At 51.3% G+C, this 16,469-nt stretch overlaps 1 long non-coding RNA gene across 1 annotated transcript; it reads right to left on the bottom strand.

The window, feature by feature from the left end:
• Positions 1-3,425: 3,425 nt before the first annotated feature.
• On the bottom strand, positions 3,426-16,158 carry LOC121132845. Its single transcript, XR_005869509.1, has 3 exons — positions 16,106-16,158; positions 5,569-5,966; positions 3,426-3,672 (listed from the first exon to the last, which is right to left on the bottom strand). It is a non-coding gene; the product is annotated as an uncharacterized LOC121132845 (long non-coding RNA).
• Between the last annotated feature and the right edge of the window lie 311 nt (positions 16,159-16,469).

Here is a 16,469-nt window from a genome sequence, read left to right on the forward strand (position 1 = left end):
CCTTACACGAACAAGCGTTGGTTTGATGCTACCTGGTTCTGGCCCCCTCCACACTCGGGTCTGGGAGGGACTTCCCAACCCTCCAGTAGGGTTACCTATTTGCGAGCACAGCAAGTGGGAAGTATTGCCCTCGAGGCGAATGTCACATGTCCCAAGACCTTTCCTGGGCTCCTCCTCAGTCGTTCCAGGTCTTTCCTTGGGCTTCCCGGGGGGGGAATTCCAGCTCCTCCTTCCTACAAATCTTGAACTCCGTGGAAGCTTGTCTATGATTTTTTCCACGCACTTCTCTCTCCAAATAGCACACCAAATTGTCTTCCCCTAGCCTGAAGAGACATCAGAATCTTCTACAGCCTGGCCAGCCGTATGGAGAACTGAGCTCTGTTGCAGAAGGTGTAAACTTGTTCACACTGAGTTAGGAAGATGGTGAGCCAGCCAGAGAGATCAAATGAGGACATCATCCTAGACAGCCTCATCCAACTTCTAGGATAGGCTGCTCACAAAGAATGCTAACGGCTCTGAATAACACTGGGGCTGCATCCAAGGGCTGCAGGAGATCAGACCCTCATACTCACACTAGTGAGAGCAGAGACTCTCACCAGATTAGTATAAACATTTCTCTCTCTCTCTCTCTCTCTCTCTCTCTCTCTCTCTCTCTCTTTGTGTGTGTGTGCGCGTGCATGCATGCGTGTGTATGTGTGTGTGTGTGTGTGTGTGTGTGTGTGTGTGTGTGTGTGTAGTCTGAACCGTGCCTTCACTCTGTCCAAGGAGACAGCTGTAGCAATAGAGGGACAAGGAGGCCTGCAGGCTAATCCAATACCACCCCAAGTGGAGACTTTAGAATAGTAGCACACAGCGGATTCTAATGAGGGGACGTTCAGGACCCTCCTAGCGCCTAGCTTTGAGCTTTCATCCCACGGCTTTACAAACAGAGTTCACCCCCTTGTCACAACCTCCCAATAACTCTTCCGGCTACTCTGGAGCACACTCGTGTAGAGTAAGAATTTTAAACAGGTTACATACCAACTGGGCGGCCTTCACCAAGGCTATTCCCCACATCCCAAAGCTCAGAGGCGTAACGGCCACTCCCTTTCCTGCCAGCTTGATTCTGCAGCTTCCTTGCCCCAAATGAACACACAGACGATATATTAGTTATGAAAGTGTTGACCAGTGACTTGGGCTTCTTATTGGCTAGCTCTGGCGTAATTACTAGCCTGTTTCTACTTTAATCTAAGTGTTCCCATGTGGTCTCCTCTTACTGGAGAAGAGTCCGGACCTCTTAACCCCTTGCGGTCTCACATGGTGTCTGACTCTGACTCCCTTTCCCAGAATTCTCTTCTTTTGTCTCCTAGACCCGCCTACATTGCTGTCCTATTGGCCAACGGTATTTTATTCTTCAACCAATTAGAGAGGCATGTGCACAGAAGAGCATCCCCATCACAGAGGAGCCCTCTGCTGCCTTACCTTCCCTTTCCAGAGGGCCCAGGCAGGAGTGGAACACAAGGCGTCTCCCAGAGGTGGTGCCTCCTTCTGTCCTGGCCCCGCCCAGCGTCCTAACCTGCAGATACTCTGTGCAGTCCTCCGCTGGCTGGTGGGATGAAAGCCTGAGTCTGTGTCCCCGGATGCAATAGCTGTTGGAGCAGCCGAAGGACGAAGAGCAACGTGCTCACTAAGGTGGAAAACACAAAGGCCAGGCTCCATCTCCCAGGACTGGCACAGACGCATCAGTTCTGCCGAAATGGCCGCGGATGAAGCCACAAGGCTGCAGACTGCAGTGCTGTCCTATTGGAGTCCGGTCTCCAAAGTTCTGCACACCGGCCGAGGACAGAGCCCGAGAGGGTCCTCCCCACCACACACACACACACACACACACACACACACACACACACACACACACAAGTGTTCAGGCGCGGCCTTCCCCCATGGGGTATTCTGCTGTAGTTCCCTACCGCTCCATGCCATGGGGGTCTGGTTCACACCAGCCTTGATTTTCATTCGTAGGCAACGCTCCCACTACCCGGCGACACAAAGGGAATTTTGGGGCTGGTGATGGTGGAGACAGGAAATACGAGCATAGGCCTCATTTAACTGGAATCCAGTGTTTCAAAACTGCATTTAGATGCTATCTGTCACATTAGTAGGGCCCAGCTCAAGATACTGAGAGAGGCGCTCAAAGTCTACGAGCCATGAAGCTGTTACAAACCCAACAGTGGTCAGGTCTCATGCCACTCTGGCCCAGAGCTGGAAGTACGGATGACCCACCTGCCTTGAGCTACCTGAGTAGGTCCTGGTGGCTGCAGACTATCCCTTAGGTTTCCTGCCCTCTCATCTGAAAACTGGCACAAGGAATTCACCATGCACTCGGCTTTTCTTTATAGCAAAGATTCTCTCTCTCTCTCTCTCTCTCTCTCTCTCTCTCTCTCTCTCTCTCTCTCTCTCTCTCTCCCTCCCCCCTCCACACATGCACGCACACACACGCAGGTCAGAAAGCCTCTTCATTGCTGGTTTGCAAAACGACATTTCAATGACCTGTACATGAGCAATGGTTTCTACAACCTAGACTCACACACTCACACAAAGAGTAGCCACCTCTCCCAGATCCTGGTCTCTGAGGCTCTTGGCCAGGAGCTGGCTGTACACGTGGTCACCCTAGCTAAGAAGAGGCTGAATTAATAGACTGGGCTTGGCCAGCCCCCAAGCAGAGCTGCCCTGGTAACGCGCCATTCTCTCCTGCTTTGGTAGCTCTAGCAGAGAAAGGCTCAGCTTTGGGCAGAGTTTTCTACCCACTCTTGGGGGACTCTTCCTAGGGCTTAAGTAGAACTCAGCAGAGCTGGAGAGAGGGAAATGGAGGCTGGAGGAAGCTTTCCATGCAGAGCAGTAAGACCCTGTTCCCACCAGACAGCACCCCATAGCCCCTCTCCACAGGAGTCCCAGTAGAATGGCTACGGGCACCGAAGACTAGCCATTTTCACGGAAAGGTGAAGCCGGCAGCTTCGCAAGGCACAGGAGAAATCCCCAAGGCTCCTGGGACGCCAGGGTGGAACTTAGAACCCGGTACTGGGGTCGGAGGTCCACTCAGATTTCACCTTGTAACCATGCAGGCCCCGGTAACCCCGCACCCCCGCACCCCTGCCCCCAGTCATTGGTCGCTCCCTGTGTTTGCCGGGGCGTTTCCCTGCGGGGCTTATTTTTAACTGCTTTTCAAGGAGCATCCCACAGTGCACAGTGTGGGTCTGAGGCTGCCGCAAGCTTCCCTCTCACACCAATTAAAGACGAATCTGATGCTCCTTAGCATATGAATCAAGGCACCAGGCAGTATGTTGTTTTACTGCTTGCTCAAGCCCTGCTCCGCTTCTCCAGCTTCTCCTCCCATCCATCTCCTCCCCACCCCTCCCACCCCACCCCCTAGCCCCCCACCCTGCCCCTGAGCCCCGGGACGGCCCATTACACCTGCAGCTTCCTTGTGCTATGCCCCGGGTCCAGAATGCCTAGGTTACACCGACTATAATCTTCCCCTGGGTCAGATTAGATTTTGTGCATACTCCCAGGGCACCTGGGATCTCTACCAGTTGTAAGAAAGATGTTTTTGATGAAATATCAAAAAGAATGGGAAATGCAGGGATTCCGGCTGGCTGGCTGGCTGGCTGGCTGGCACCCTCGAATCTGGATTCCAAACTAAAAAACAATTGAAGGGATTTTGAGATTTATTCGGGTCAGGAGACATGCGGAATTCTTGTAATGAATGCACTGCTTCTTGTGTTTCCCATTTCCTGCTTTAAAAAAAATCTCCAGGCTAATACTGCCTATCATGATTTTAGGAGATTAAGGAAGATCTTTTCTCTCAGGGCAGTCGGTGAATATGGATGCTGTGGGTTATCGTGGGTGCACTCGGAAATGCAGGGGCAGTGTTCTCCTGGAACACGCAGCATCACAGGCTGGAGGCAAGCCCAGGCCTTTGATATTGATCAACACATGGGGATTAGCCGGTGAAGATGGATGAGGATGCGGCACCCATGATAACTCTGAGGTCCACAAACCACAGGCTTTGCCTTCCTGTAAGAATCAGCTCAGAAACTGAAGAATGGCCAGAAGCTATGTTGTGTGTATGTTGTGTTTGCATGGTGTGTGCAAGCATGTGTGTGCTCGTGCATATGTGTGTGGATGTGTGTGTGTGTGTGTGTGTGTGTGTGTGTGTGTGTGTGTGAAGCATGCACGTGAATACACAGGTGCACAGACGCCAGAGAAAGACATAGGGTATCTTCTGTCATCTTCCATCTTACTCCCTTAAGATAAGATCTCTCATTGAGCTGGAAGCTCACCATTTGGCTAGGCTGGCCAGCAAGCTCTGGGGACATAAACCATCTCCATTTCCCAAGGCTGCAGTTATGGGCACAGACAGCCATGGCCAGCTTTTTATGTGGGTGTTGAGCAGCAAGTGCTCTCACCTATGAATCCGTCTCCTCAGGCTCGTTTGACACTCTTGTTCCTTTCCTGAGCCAGGGGGATCTTTTGGAGACCCAGAGCATAGTCTAAACTGAGCCCTTGGTCGGTCCACAGGCTTTGGTTTTTCTGCTCACTGCTTACTTGGCATTTTAGCCAGCCCTGAGCCTTTTGTTCCCAGAATCTCTGGTGGTACTCAGAGATCCTGGATGGACCACACAGGATACTCACGGCACTAAACACTTTTCCTGTGTTAGGAGCCATGAAGGATGCTTCCTGAACCTCCAACCCTCCTTCCCCAGGAAGGCACAACAGGCAGATGAAGCAGGGGACCCAGGTGCCCCTCTCTTCAGCAGAGGGAAGAAGCCAAGGGTGCACCAGCTGGCCACCCTTCCCCCACACGGCTCCAACAGCTACACAACCCTGGTGCTTTTGAGCGGCAGAGCCAGCGCTAATGAAGCCCCAGCGAGCTCCAGCTGCAGATGAGCCTGGCCATCATGTGCACCAAGGCAGGGCTGCAATCAGAGCCCCTCTGCGGGGCATGTGCGTCCTTCTGCTCTGGGGAGGCTGTGAGGGGCTTGGTGAGGGATGCAGCGAGTCTGTCTGTCCCTTGTTCCGGGGGTTAGGTTGTCCCCAGTCAGAATCAGGAGTCAGGTCAACGGGTGAGAACCCAAACTAAGGCGGACACGGACATGGCAGCGTCAAATGACAGCTGGGCCAGTGTTCTAAGAACACTACACTTCTCGTAACAGGGCAGAGGCAGGTCAGTGTTCGCATGCAGGAGGGGGCGGGGTGCAATTAGCCTTTTCTCCTCGTTCCTTGTCTGTCAGCACTAGCAAATACCTGTGTGACGGAAGCGTCGAAGGTTCTCTTAGCCCACACTGACTTCTCCTCCGGTGGAAGGAGGGAGTGTTTGGGGTCAGGGTGCTAAGCCCCCAGTTTGGCATGGAAGTTAGAAGCTTTAGGAGGTAGATGGGTAATTCCCTGGGGCCTGAAGGGCAGGCTCCTTCATGGGAAAGAGGAAGAGTATCAAGACCAGCCCAGCCTTAAACTATCGCTTGTTTGCTGGGTGTCACAACATGAGTTTGTGCTGTGGCTTTGTGTTTGAATTGCCCCCCTCCCCAAATTCACCTGCCATGGCTTGTTCTTCAAGGCGGTGATGCTGAGAGACAGGGCCTTAGGGAGTGATCACTCGCCTCGCAGCCCTTAGGATGGGACTCTGGTGCCCTGATAGGGAAGAACGGGAGTGATAAGCCAAATGAGGACACAGGGAGGAAACATCCTCTGCAAACCAGGCAGAGCCACCCTCCCCCCACACACACACACACCAGGCAGGCCAAGGCATGACCTTGAACTTCCAGCCTCTGGCCCAGAAACAAACAAATCTACTTGTCTATATGCTGCCCGGGCTGTGTGGCTTTTGTTACAGCAGCCTGAGTGGGTTGAACGGCACGAGATGGCAGTGTGGTCGCCAGGGGGCCTGCGCCGGTTGAGTTTGTTCCATTCCAACAAGAGGGAGCCTGGGAAGACTGGAGAGGAGAGAGGGAAGAGAAGCTTCAGAAAGAGTGATGTGGCTTGGGGCAGAGTGCCAAGGCCACCACCCAGCTGCTGCAGAAGTCAGAGATAGGGAGCCCTTGGGAGCTGGGTGAGATCGGCTTCTGCTGCACTGTTTGAACCTAGTCCTGTCTCCACACCTTCTCTCAGAGGAAGGGCCTCGCTCACTCACGGCAGCTCTTTGTGGGGGGGGGCTCTTCATGAAGGAAGGAGCGGGCTCTAGAGCCGGGTGGGAGGGACGGAGACCCACGAGCGTGGGATCCAAAAGTCCACATGGGCAATGTTGGGAACAGAAGGATTCCAGAAGAACATGATGCATCCCCCATCCCCCACCCCTCCCGCCACCCACTCAACAGCAGAAAACATATTCAGGAATTTGGGGAAAAAAAAGACTGGGGTGTATGCAGTGATCATGCAAACCCTGTTAGAAGATGCCGGGTACCCACGTCAAGCAGAAGTAATTCAACACCTGAGTCTCATATATGTGAACCCAAATACGTGAGCCCTAGTTTAGTTGAGGCATGCCCAGCTGAGACACCATGGGGCAATGCCATTTTATCCCCTCCCCGACCTGCTTGTAGATGGTGTTCCTGGGTTTCTCCAAAGGCTTGCCCAAGCCTAGGGATGCCATGCCAGAATAAAAACACCAAAAGCTTTACCATTCCCCATCAGTCCACCAGGCACCCCCTGACCCCCAACAGTGCCCCAGAGCTGCTAAGCAGCCAGGAGGCCAGAGTGGGCATACTAGTGTCCTCACCACCAGACTCCAGTTAATATCTGCTGTTCGGCGCTACCATGGACAACAGATGAATATTCTTGATGACTGTGTACCCTCCGCCATTGCCTCTAGATCAGCAGTGACGTATCAATGCATCTACAAACTTAGCGGTGATCTCTGCCCAGTGCCTCAAACGTTGCTTAAGTCAATGAGTGTTTGCTACACAGGCATGAGGACTTGATTTCAAGCCCCCTGGGATCCAGAGCTCGAGGAGGCTTCACCCACACTCCCTCCCTCTCGCTGTGTTTGTACGGCCACCACCGCCTCCGCTGGAGGACAAGGCAGCTTTGTTAACCGTGCCTGGGAGGTCAAGGTCCGTACATAGCAGCTTGCACACGGCTTCTCTGCGTGGGACAACTTTGCCACAAATGCTTCCCCTCTGGGCAGATGCCAACCACTCTTCCCCATCATTGTGAGTGGGAGATGTCTGCCCTGCATGATGGGGGAGCCAAGAGAGGTCTGGTGGCTCCCATGAACCAAATAGCCCACTAGTGAGAGCCTGCTGGGCCTCAGAACAGTCTAGGAGCGGCCGTGTCCTGCAGCAGGGCCTCCTGTCGGTGCTGACTCATTGATGAGGGCCCGTCTGAGCACCTGTCAGAGTTGGTGCTTCAGAATATGGGGGGGGGCAAAACAGGCACAGGCACGTTACAGATGGAGCATAAATGTTCCCCCACAGGTTCATGTGTCTGAATGCCTAGTCCCCAATTGCTGGCACTGTTTTTGATAGGATGTGGGGCTTCGCTGACAGAGTTGGGTCACGACGGACAAGTCCTTGAGGGTTTTGGCCCATCCCCACCTCAGATCTACGGCAAGGGACCATGAGACACCCTGGCTGAGGCAGGCAGGAGGTGCCAGAGTGGGCCATCATACAAGGATACAGGTGTTTGGTTCCCCCACGTAGGGTGGAAGCTAGAAAAAGTGTTCCCTGTCTCAGCGCCAAGTTGAACTGACCGAAAAAACCTCTCAGGGCTGGTGAGATGGTTCAGCAGGTAAAGGAGCTCATCCCTCAAGCAAAATGACCTGAGCTTGGTACTTAGGACCCATGTCAGAAAAGGGGAAAGAGAACCAATACCACAAAAGTGCCCTCTGACCTCCACGCACACGTGTCATGGCACACATACTTGCCGTGCATACATGGCAGTATGAGGGAATGTGTTTGTGTGCGCACGTGCATGCGTGCATGTGTTTATGTGTTTACAGGCAAATAGTTCAGGTGGTGGGGGTGTGGCTCTAAGTATGTATAGCTCAGTGTGTGCAAACGTTAATACAGGTACAATGTGGATACATACATGTGTGCATGTGAATGTGTGTGTCAGCATGGATATGGGAGTAGGAGGAGTAGCTCTGTGTTGTCTTCTTGCCCTCAGGGTTGGTAGAGAGTGACCCTGGCCTCTTTTCTAGCTACTGGCCACCAAAGTAAGGGAGAGTAGACTGAGCGCCTGCCCTCCTGCCTCTGGCCCCGTGCTTTCCGTGTTATGACACTTGAATCTCATGATTAAGTGTAAAGCAGATTTGCCTCCTGGGGGGAAAGAAATGCCAAAATCTGCAGAATCAACTTGGATCGCTGTTGGGGGGACCACACTGCTCCCAGCACAGCAGTGTTAGGAAAGACGCATTTGATGTCTTGAGATCCCACAGCATATGCTGAGAACTTCCCACCATGCTGGAGGATTTATCCAGAAGTAGCCAGGATCCCCGACCCTTCCTAAGGAGAGGTCACGTGCTCCCACGGGAGCAGCGTTGTGAGGCGAAGGGGGGGAAGAATCGGGATAGAGCAACAGACGGTACAGGGGGGTGATTGCTGCTCTCTGATAGAAGGATCTGGAAGACTTCGGGACATCGAGTCAGCAAACTGAAAACAAGCTCGGAATAGAAATGTTTGCCACGTGCAACAGAAGTCCCCAAGGGCAGTCATCCCCTGTAGGCCTGCCTTTGGCATTTAAAATGTGTGTGCATGTGTTTGTGTGTGTACATGTGTATGAATGAGGAGGCCAATGATCAACCTTGGCTATAGATCTCTGAGTTCCGTCTACCTTGCTTTTTGAGACAAGGTTTCTCATTGACCTGGAGTTCACGGAGCTCAGTATGGACTGGCTGGCAGCGAGCCCCAGGTAGCCCTGTCTCTGGCCTCCCCAGCACCGAGACTGTATATTAGCGCTGCCATGCCAGGCTTTCTTTTACGTGCCTCCTGGGGGTGGGGGTGGATTCAGGTTCCCATGTTTGCACAGCAAGCACTTCACGGAGTGAGCTGTCACTCCAGCCCACGTTTGGCTTTTTAAACACAATCTGCTCCATACCAGAGCCCGTTACTCTGCTGTTGTGTGTGCTGCTTCCTACGATGAATGATGCACGCACTCACTGCTGTGGCATGGGCGGGGCTTTAGGGTTCTTTGACCAGAACCGTGAGTTTCCAAAAGAAGAAATGTGGTCCCGTGATCTTGAACACAGCCTACCACATGCCTCATTGTGCCTGACACTGCACTCTGTCCCTTCCAGAGACTGTGCACCTGTCTCTCCCTTTCAAGGCATCTTCGCGAGGCAGAAATCTTCACCTCCGTGTGAGGAGACCTCTGTGGGTCCACGGTTCTCTGAGCTGCCAGACACAGGCATGCATTTGTTCACAGCGAATGTAAGGGATTGTGCTGGCCTCTTCTTGACAATGGCCATTGGATGACACTCACTGGAGACTCAAGCTGTCAGGTGAGCCTGCTATCAGACACTCTTACTGCATGCCAGGCACTTGGCTGCATAGAAACCCTCTTCCCTCCACAGAGTAGGAGGGACGAAGCTAGGCCAGGGCATCCCCCTGCCCCTCCTGAGTGTAGTTTGCCTGAAGAGGTAGCTCAGGTTCTCTGGGCCCCCCTGAGGCATCACTCACAACGGTGACTTGGCTCATGGACTCATGCAGGTGTCACAAGGTGGTACTCACATTCTCCAGGCACAGAGCATTGCCCATGAGGCTTTGGTCTCACCAGGGCATAATCGGGAAGAGTAAGGTACAGAGTGAGGGTTTTCAAAGTGGAAAGGAAATGAGGGATGAGGCAGGTCTAGCCACAACTTCTCCATGATACCCGTCATCTGGTGCCGGGAGATGCCTGTCAGGTGGCCTCTGGGAGAAACGGCTTTTGGCAGATGGGGCTTATGAACGTTTCAGAGGCTCCCACCTTCCTGCTCTTCCTGGCTGATTGTCCTCCCACCGCCCCTCTGTTTCCACAAAGCAATTCAGATATTTGGCTAGGTGTTGTGGTTCAATTCTGAAGATCTCCCCAAAGGCTCACATCCAAACGCTTGATTCCTCGGCCGGCGGAGCTATTTGGGACAGCTGTGGAACCTCTAGGACTCAGAGTCTTACGAGGGAGCTAGACAGCAGGCCTCTGGCCACGGGCCTTGAAGTCTGATAGCCCAGCCTGGCTTCTGCCAGTGTTTGCTGCCTCTGCCTCATGCCTTTCCCACTGCGATAGTTTGTGTCTCTCCCAAATGTGAGCCAAAAGTAAACCTTTCTCTCCTAAATTGTATTTTGTCACTGCTTCCTTGAAAACCTCCTTTGCCTTCTCTTAACCAGAATCCGGGCAGGCTCAATCCGGCATCACATCTGCTAAGATTGGAATGCCACAGAGATTATTAGCATGTCCCCTGTGCAAAATGAAAGTGCCTGAAGCATTCAAAAAATAAGGTAAAATCAGAAGCTGGGTGGTGGTGGCACACGCCTCTGAAGGCAGAGGCAGGTGGATCTCTCTGAATTCGAGGGCAGCCTGGTCTATAGAATGAGTTCCAAGACAGCCAAAGCAACACAAAGAAAGAAACTCTGTCTCAAAGACCCAAACAAAAAAAAATCCAAAAACCCAGAATCCAGGGGAGGATGCCCAGATCTTTCCTCACTGGCCATGCCCTATGGACGCCTCATTTCTCTCAAGTTGGCCTCCAGCCATGGGAAGCTCCTGAAAGCCTCACAAATAAACACACAAAAAGGGGGTGCCATTTTCTCAGAGGATGTGACATCTTCACCTCAGGGACAGATCCGGCCTGTAGCTACTCTTCCATGAAAGGGGTGGCCTCTATGCACTTGTCCTTCAATGTCTTAGTGCTGTGCTCAGCTGAAGCCCATAGAGCCGACTCTTGAAGATAACAAGGAGGAGGAGGAGGAGGAGGAGGAGGAGGAGGAGGAGGAGGAGGAGGAGGAGGAGGAGGAGGAGGAGGAGGAGGAGGAGGAGGAGGAGGAGGAGAAGGAGGAGGAGGAGGAGAAGAAGAAGAAGAAGAAGAAGAAGAAGAAGAAGAAGAAGAAGAAGAAGAAGAAGAAGAAGAAGAAGAAGAAGAAGAAGAAGAAGAAGAAGAAGAAGAAGAAGAAGAAGTCGTCAGAGGTCCTATGGCACAGGCCAGGCCACGGAGACACAAGTGTCACTTGTTAGACACAAAGAACAGAGTACACCACAAACAGGGGACGAAGGTGGGGCAGTCTTATGTGGCTCAGTCTCTGTGCTGATCAGAAACAGTGGCCCGACTGTCCTGGCCATGTTCTCACAGGGGACACTAGCACGCCACACAAACCCACAGTCCCCCAGGTCTGTTACTTAAGCCTTGCTCCTGTGTGACTCCTATGGCAGATTCCAGTGGGATAGGTTTTCCCTGGCTTGGAAATGTAGGCCATTTCTTGTTCTGCTGTGGCCACCACCTGCTGCTGTCATCGCGGGTGGGGATAATTTCTTAACTTCTCTTTTGTTCATTGCTTACCCCTCATCAAGTTTCTGGGTCAGCTGTGAACAAGCAACTTTTAATAGGAGACCGCTTCCGGTATTTGGGGAGAAGAAACATTGTTCCAAGTCTAAATGAGCTACGTGGTCATCTCACTCCGCAGAGAATCCAGCCAAGCAATGGGGCTCACTGCCTTCCCCTCCCCGCCCCACCTATGTGTCTAGGTGAAGGTTGTATCAGGCTTCTAGATAGATGTGCTTCCGGTTTCCTTCCGCCTTGAGAATGGCAGGATAGTGTGGGTGCTGCTTGTGGAAGGAGCGAAGTGTAATTGCGAGATCCCACCTGCGGGAGCCAGGGAACAGATCTAAGGACTCAAAATAGACTGCAGTTTGCGCTGGGGCTGCTGTCTGCAGTCGCCCAGCTCTAGGTTTAAAGAAAGCCAGATCTGGTGGGAGAGGCTATGATTGAGTTTACCCATCAGCACCCACTGGCCAAAGCTCAGCCCTGAACAACACAAACCATGCTGGGTCTGTAGGAGTCCTGTAGGTTTCATTCACACACTTTTTAGAAGAAGAATAACATTGTATCATTCCAGATTGAAAGCTTAGCCACAAGGAGAGAATCCCAACTGCCCTAATGTTTCCTCTCAACTAGAGCTCTGGATTTCTAAGTTCCATCTGACCTTTGAGATGGCCTTCCAACCTCCGACCACCAAACTGGATGTTAGGATAAAGCTTGAAGGGAACGTTGCTTGGGGGACCTTGGTGGAGTCCATTCCAGGCAAGGGTGACCAAGATGGAGGGTCAAACACACCAGGCAGACAGAGCTTAAGTGAGAAGTTTTATTGGAAAGAGGAAGGAGGGGGAAGGAAAGAAAAAAGAGGTGAAGAGACACAGAGACAGAGAGGACAGAAGAGAAGAGGGAGACAGGAAAAGTCCTGCCTGCACCCAGGGAAACAGCAGGAAAAAGAGAGCAGAAAGAGAGTGTAAGTGGGTGGGGGTCTTTCTTTGAAAGGGGTCCCTTGCACCTGCACAATCATGGAATCCTGGTACTGCCTGAGTGCATTCTGACAGGTGACAGGGGCAGGCCAGCCTAATGCCTGAATACACTATGTACAACCTATTTATTTTTATTTGCTTATTTGTGAAGCAGGGATTGAACCTAGGCTTCAGGCATTGCCAAACAAGTGCTCTACCACTGAGCTTGTATCTATAGCCCTCCCCACCCCACCCCCGAGCCCACCCCCCCATCCCCCCACCCTGCCTCTAACTTTTTATTCTGAGGCAGAGTCTCACTAAGTTAACCAAGTAGGCTGTGAACTTGGCCATCCTCCTGTCTCTGCTTCCCAAGTCATTCCCTTTCCACTAGACCCAGAGAAGTCCATTTTGAAATGCCGAGTACATTGAATCTCAGAAGTTGTGAGAAGAATGACTCTGGAGTCTATTTGCAGGGGGAAAAAAGTGTGAAGAGAGGGAGAAAGCGTAACGGTAACTCAGCAAAACAAAACAAAACAAAACAAAAAAAACTTGGGAGTTGGGCCTCAGATGACCTGGACTCTAGTGAAAAGTTTCTGCACGCTGATAAGCCTCTCTGCCAATGCAGCAATCTAAATCAGACCAAATTAGAAAAGGGCCACGTTTAATGGATACAACGCTCCGGGATGGCCTTCTAACCCCCCACAGAGGAGACAGGAAAGAGACTGGAAAACCATGAATCTGTTTTCTGGGGGACAGTTTAAATACCCTGTGGGAGTGGTGTTGAGTGGGGGAGGGGTCATCACTTGGCGGGCTTTCTGGAATGCCGCAGGGTTTGGAGAGAGATAGGGGAGGGGGTTTGGGTGGAACCTCCCCCGAAACATCCCAGACTCTTTGGGTGTATGGATACCAGGGCCTGGGGTGAGGCTTCCACCATGACATCCAGGATGAGGGACATCAGATCCAGGAGCACCCACTGTCCTCCTGCGACAGAGGCTGAAGTCACCACCAAAGCCACCTGGAGAGAACCCCAGAGCTGCTTCTCCCAGCCTGAAGCAGCCTGTCCCAAGAGTGACTCCAAACACAGCTCACAGGTTACTAACTGAGGCTTACGGTGGTAATGTGATGGGGGGGAGGAGGGGGAACCGAAGCCACTAAATTCAAGCCAGCAACAATAATCCTAGCTGAGGTGGGGTGGGTGGGGCAGAACAGAGTGAGAACACAGCAAGAGACAAGAAAAACGCGATGACTTGTTCTTAGTCGGAAAGAGAACCGGGTGTGGCTCAGCAGGAAAGCGCTCCATGAACTGCTGTGTGAGTTCCTGGGTTCAATACCTAATAGCACATGAAAAAAGAGAGAAGAGAAAGGGGGCGGGTGAGGGGGGTGGGGCAGGGGGGGCAACTGAGAGGTAAGAGAAAGAAGAGGGGGAAGGAAAAGGAATGGAAGAGGAGGAGAGAGAAGTCAGAAGGAGAGGAGAAATGGAGGAGGCCAAAGTTTGGGGAGGGAGAGGAACTAAGAGGGTGTGAACCATGAGAAGCAACCACCCTCACTTCACAGTAAGAGTCCTGGCAGCTCTGGGCAGCTGAAACAGTTTGGTTTTTTGTTTTGTTTTGTTTTGCTTTGTTTTTCCCTGCAAAGAAAAGCAGCCACATAGAAAAGAGGCTGGCACAACGGTTTGGCACATAACCGTGGGGTGTGTGTGTGTGTGTGTGTGTGTGTGTGTGTGTGTGTGTGTGTGTGTGTTCCTAATTGTATGTCTCTGCCCCCTGGATGCTTCATTTTCTGAGTTCTTCAGGGAGAGACTAGGATAAAAGGTAGACTGTACCTCCTGTAAATTCCCGGGTTCAGAATGCGAGGCCTTCTCTATTATGTATTCAGAGACTGGAGACTCCCTCCTTTTCTGACACACGGGCTCGGTTGTGCAGCAGACTGCCCGTAACTTCTCAGCCTTGGAGGAAGTGAGAGCCCAGGATAAGCAGGTACCAGCAGTCAGCCAGGGAAGACAGGGACCCGGTGACTCCTGCTTATTTGTGACTCTCTAATGAGCTACACATGCACTTCATTCTGAAAGTGAACCATAATGATTCACTTACTACAAATGCATCAAAGCAAGCCCAGCAGGCAGGTAGGTCAAGGGAAGAAAGGATGTAGGAAGATGGTGAAAACATGCAGGCCTACCAAGAGTCATCCTAGCCTTGGGTTTAACCCCAGTGGTGATCACCGCCTTAAGGTAAGGAAACACTACTCAAGAAACAAGGAACAGACTGACAGGGAATTGCCTCATGCCATTCACGTGTCAGAGCAGAAGAAATAGCTCTGTCAATTATGAACAGGTTAGGGGGTTTCAGCACTCATGAAACTTCCCTCAGAACTCTCCTTAACCTCAGTAATAAATTCACATGAGAGCAAAGAACACAATTCCCTTCCTCTTTTTCTTAAAATGAAAATTATCTCATTTTAGTGGGTTAGAAGAAATAATATTTTTTAGCATGTCCACACTACCACCATCATCATATTCAGTGAATATTTTTATCCAAAAGATATTTTTCAGAGATGATAAAGTCACATAATTCATATGGCATTTTTTAAAAAAGCTCAACAGGCCGGGCGTTGGTGGCGCACGCCTTTAATCCCAGCACTCGGGAGGCAGAGGCAGGCGGATCTCTGTGAGTTCGAGACCAGCCTGGACTACCAAGCGAGTTCCAGGACAGCCTCCAAAGCCACAGAGAAACCCTGTCTCGAAAAACCAAAAAAAAATTAAAAAAAAATAAAAAGCTCAACAGATAAAGCACTCTTACTCCTAAAGAGAATTGGAGGCATTGCACTATTGGGTTCAAAGATACGTTACAAAACTATTACAATACAAATAGAATGATAGTGGTGTAAAGACAGACTGAACAAAGAAACAGAATGGAATCCCCAAAATAACACCAAATATGTAAGTTCATCAGCTTAAAAACAAAAGCCTTTTATCCATCTTCAATTGTCTTTAGATAGATAGATAGATAGATAGATAGATAGATAGATAGATAGATAGATAGATTCACTTTCTTTTCTTCCTTTTTTTTTCTTGAGACAGTCAAGACAGTAGGGTGGGAAAGTAGGGCTTTGGAGAAGACCCTCAGCTTAGGAACCCTTCCTAAAAGACTGGCAGTTGAAAGGAACGCCACCGTGTGTCCACAGTTGCTACCAACCCCAGACTTCTTTGCAGGCCAGGGCAGGTACAGAGGCTGCTCTTCCCAAACCTTGGCTGCCCCGAGTGACCACAGACCACATTCTTGCAGTGACGTGTCCTCATGGCCTAGGAGAAGCATGTAGAGCTGGCACATTCTTCCCAACCACTGGAGCACAAACCTCTGTGACTCATGGACTAGAAAGTCCCCAGGGTCCAGATCACAGCTGGGCTGACCACTGGGCTGCAGATGGGTGCTCTTTCAGTCTCAAAAGTGCCCGGCCCATTGGTATATGCCCATAGCCTTTTGCAGTAGTGACGACGGAGTTTCTTTCCAGCCAGGTCCCACAGCCCTTTAGTCCCAAATAAACACACAAAGGCTAATATTAATAATTTAAAAAAACTGTTTAGCTGATGGCTAAGTCCTCTTATTGGCTAGCTCTCTCTTAATTATTAACCCATTTCTATTAAACTATGTATTGCCATGAGGCTGGGGCTTACCCGTAATGCTCCTGTCGTGTTACTCTTTCTGAGGCTACATGGCATCTCCCTGGTGACTCACTCTCTGTGTTCCTCTTCCCAGAATTCCTAGTCTGGTAGCCCCGCCTATACTTCCTGCCTGGCTAACTGGCCAGTCAGGATGTATTCACAAACCAGTAAGAAAAACATACACTCACAGCATACAAAAGGATGTCCCCCCCATCACAGCAGGGAAGATAAGCCAAGAGCAGGTGCCTCTCAGGACCCATCCCTTAACCCAAGAGAAAGGCCACCAGGAGAACATCAGTGGGAGGGAGAAGGGTCCCCAAGGCTATGCCCAATTCAGCCTCCTTTCTCTGCACCACAAACTCACATTCTTCCCCGA

The sequence above is a fragment of the Mesocricetus auratus genome, unplaced genomic scaffold (genome assembly GCF_017639785.1).
Source record: "Mesocricetus auratus isolate SY011 unplaced genomic scaffold, BCM_Maur_2.0 Super-Scaffold_100018, whole genome shotgun sequence".
Classification (NCBI taxonomy): Eukaryota; Metazoa; Chordata; class Mammalia; order Rodentia; family Cricetidae; genus Mesocricetus; species Mesocricetus auratus.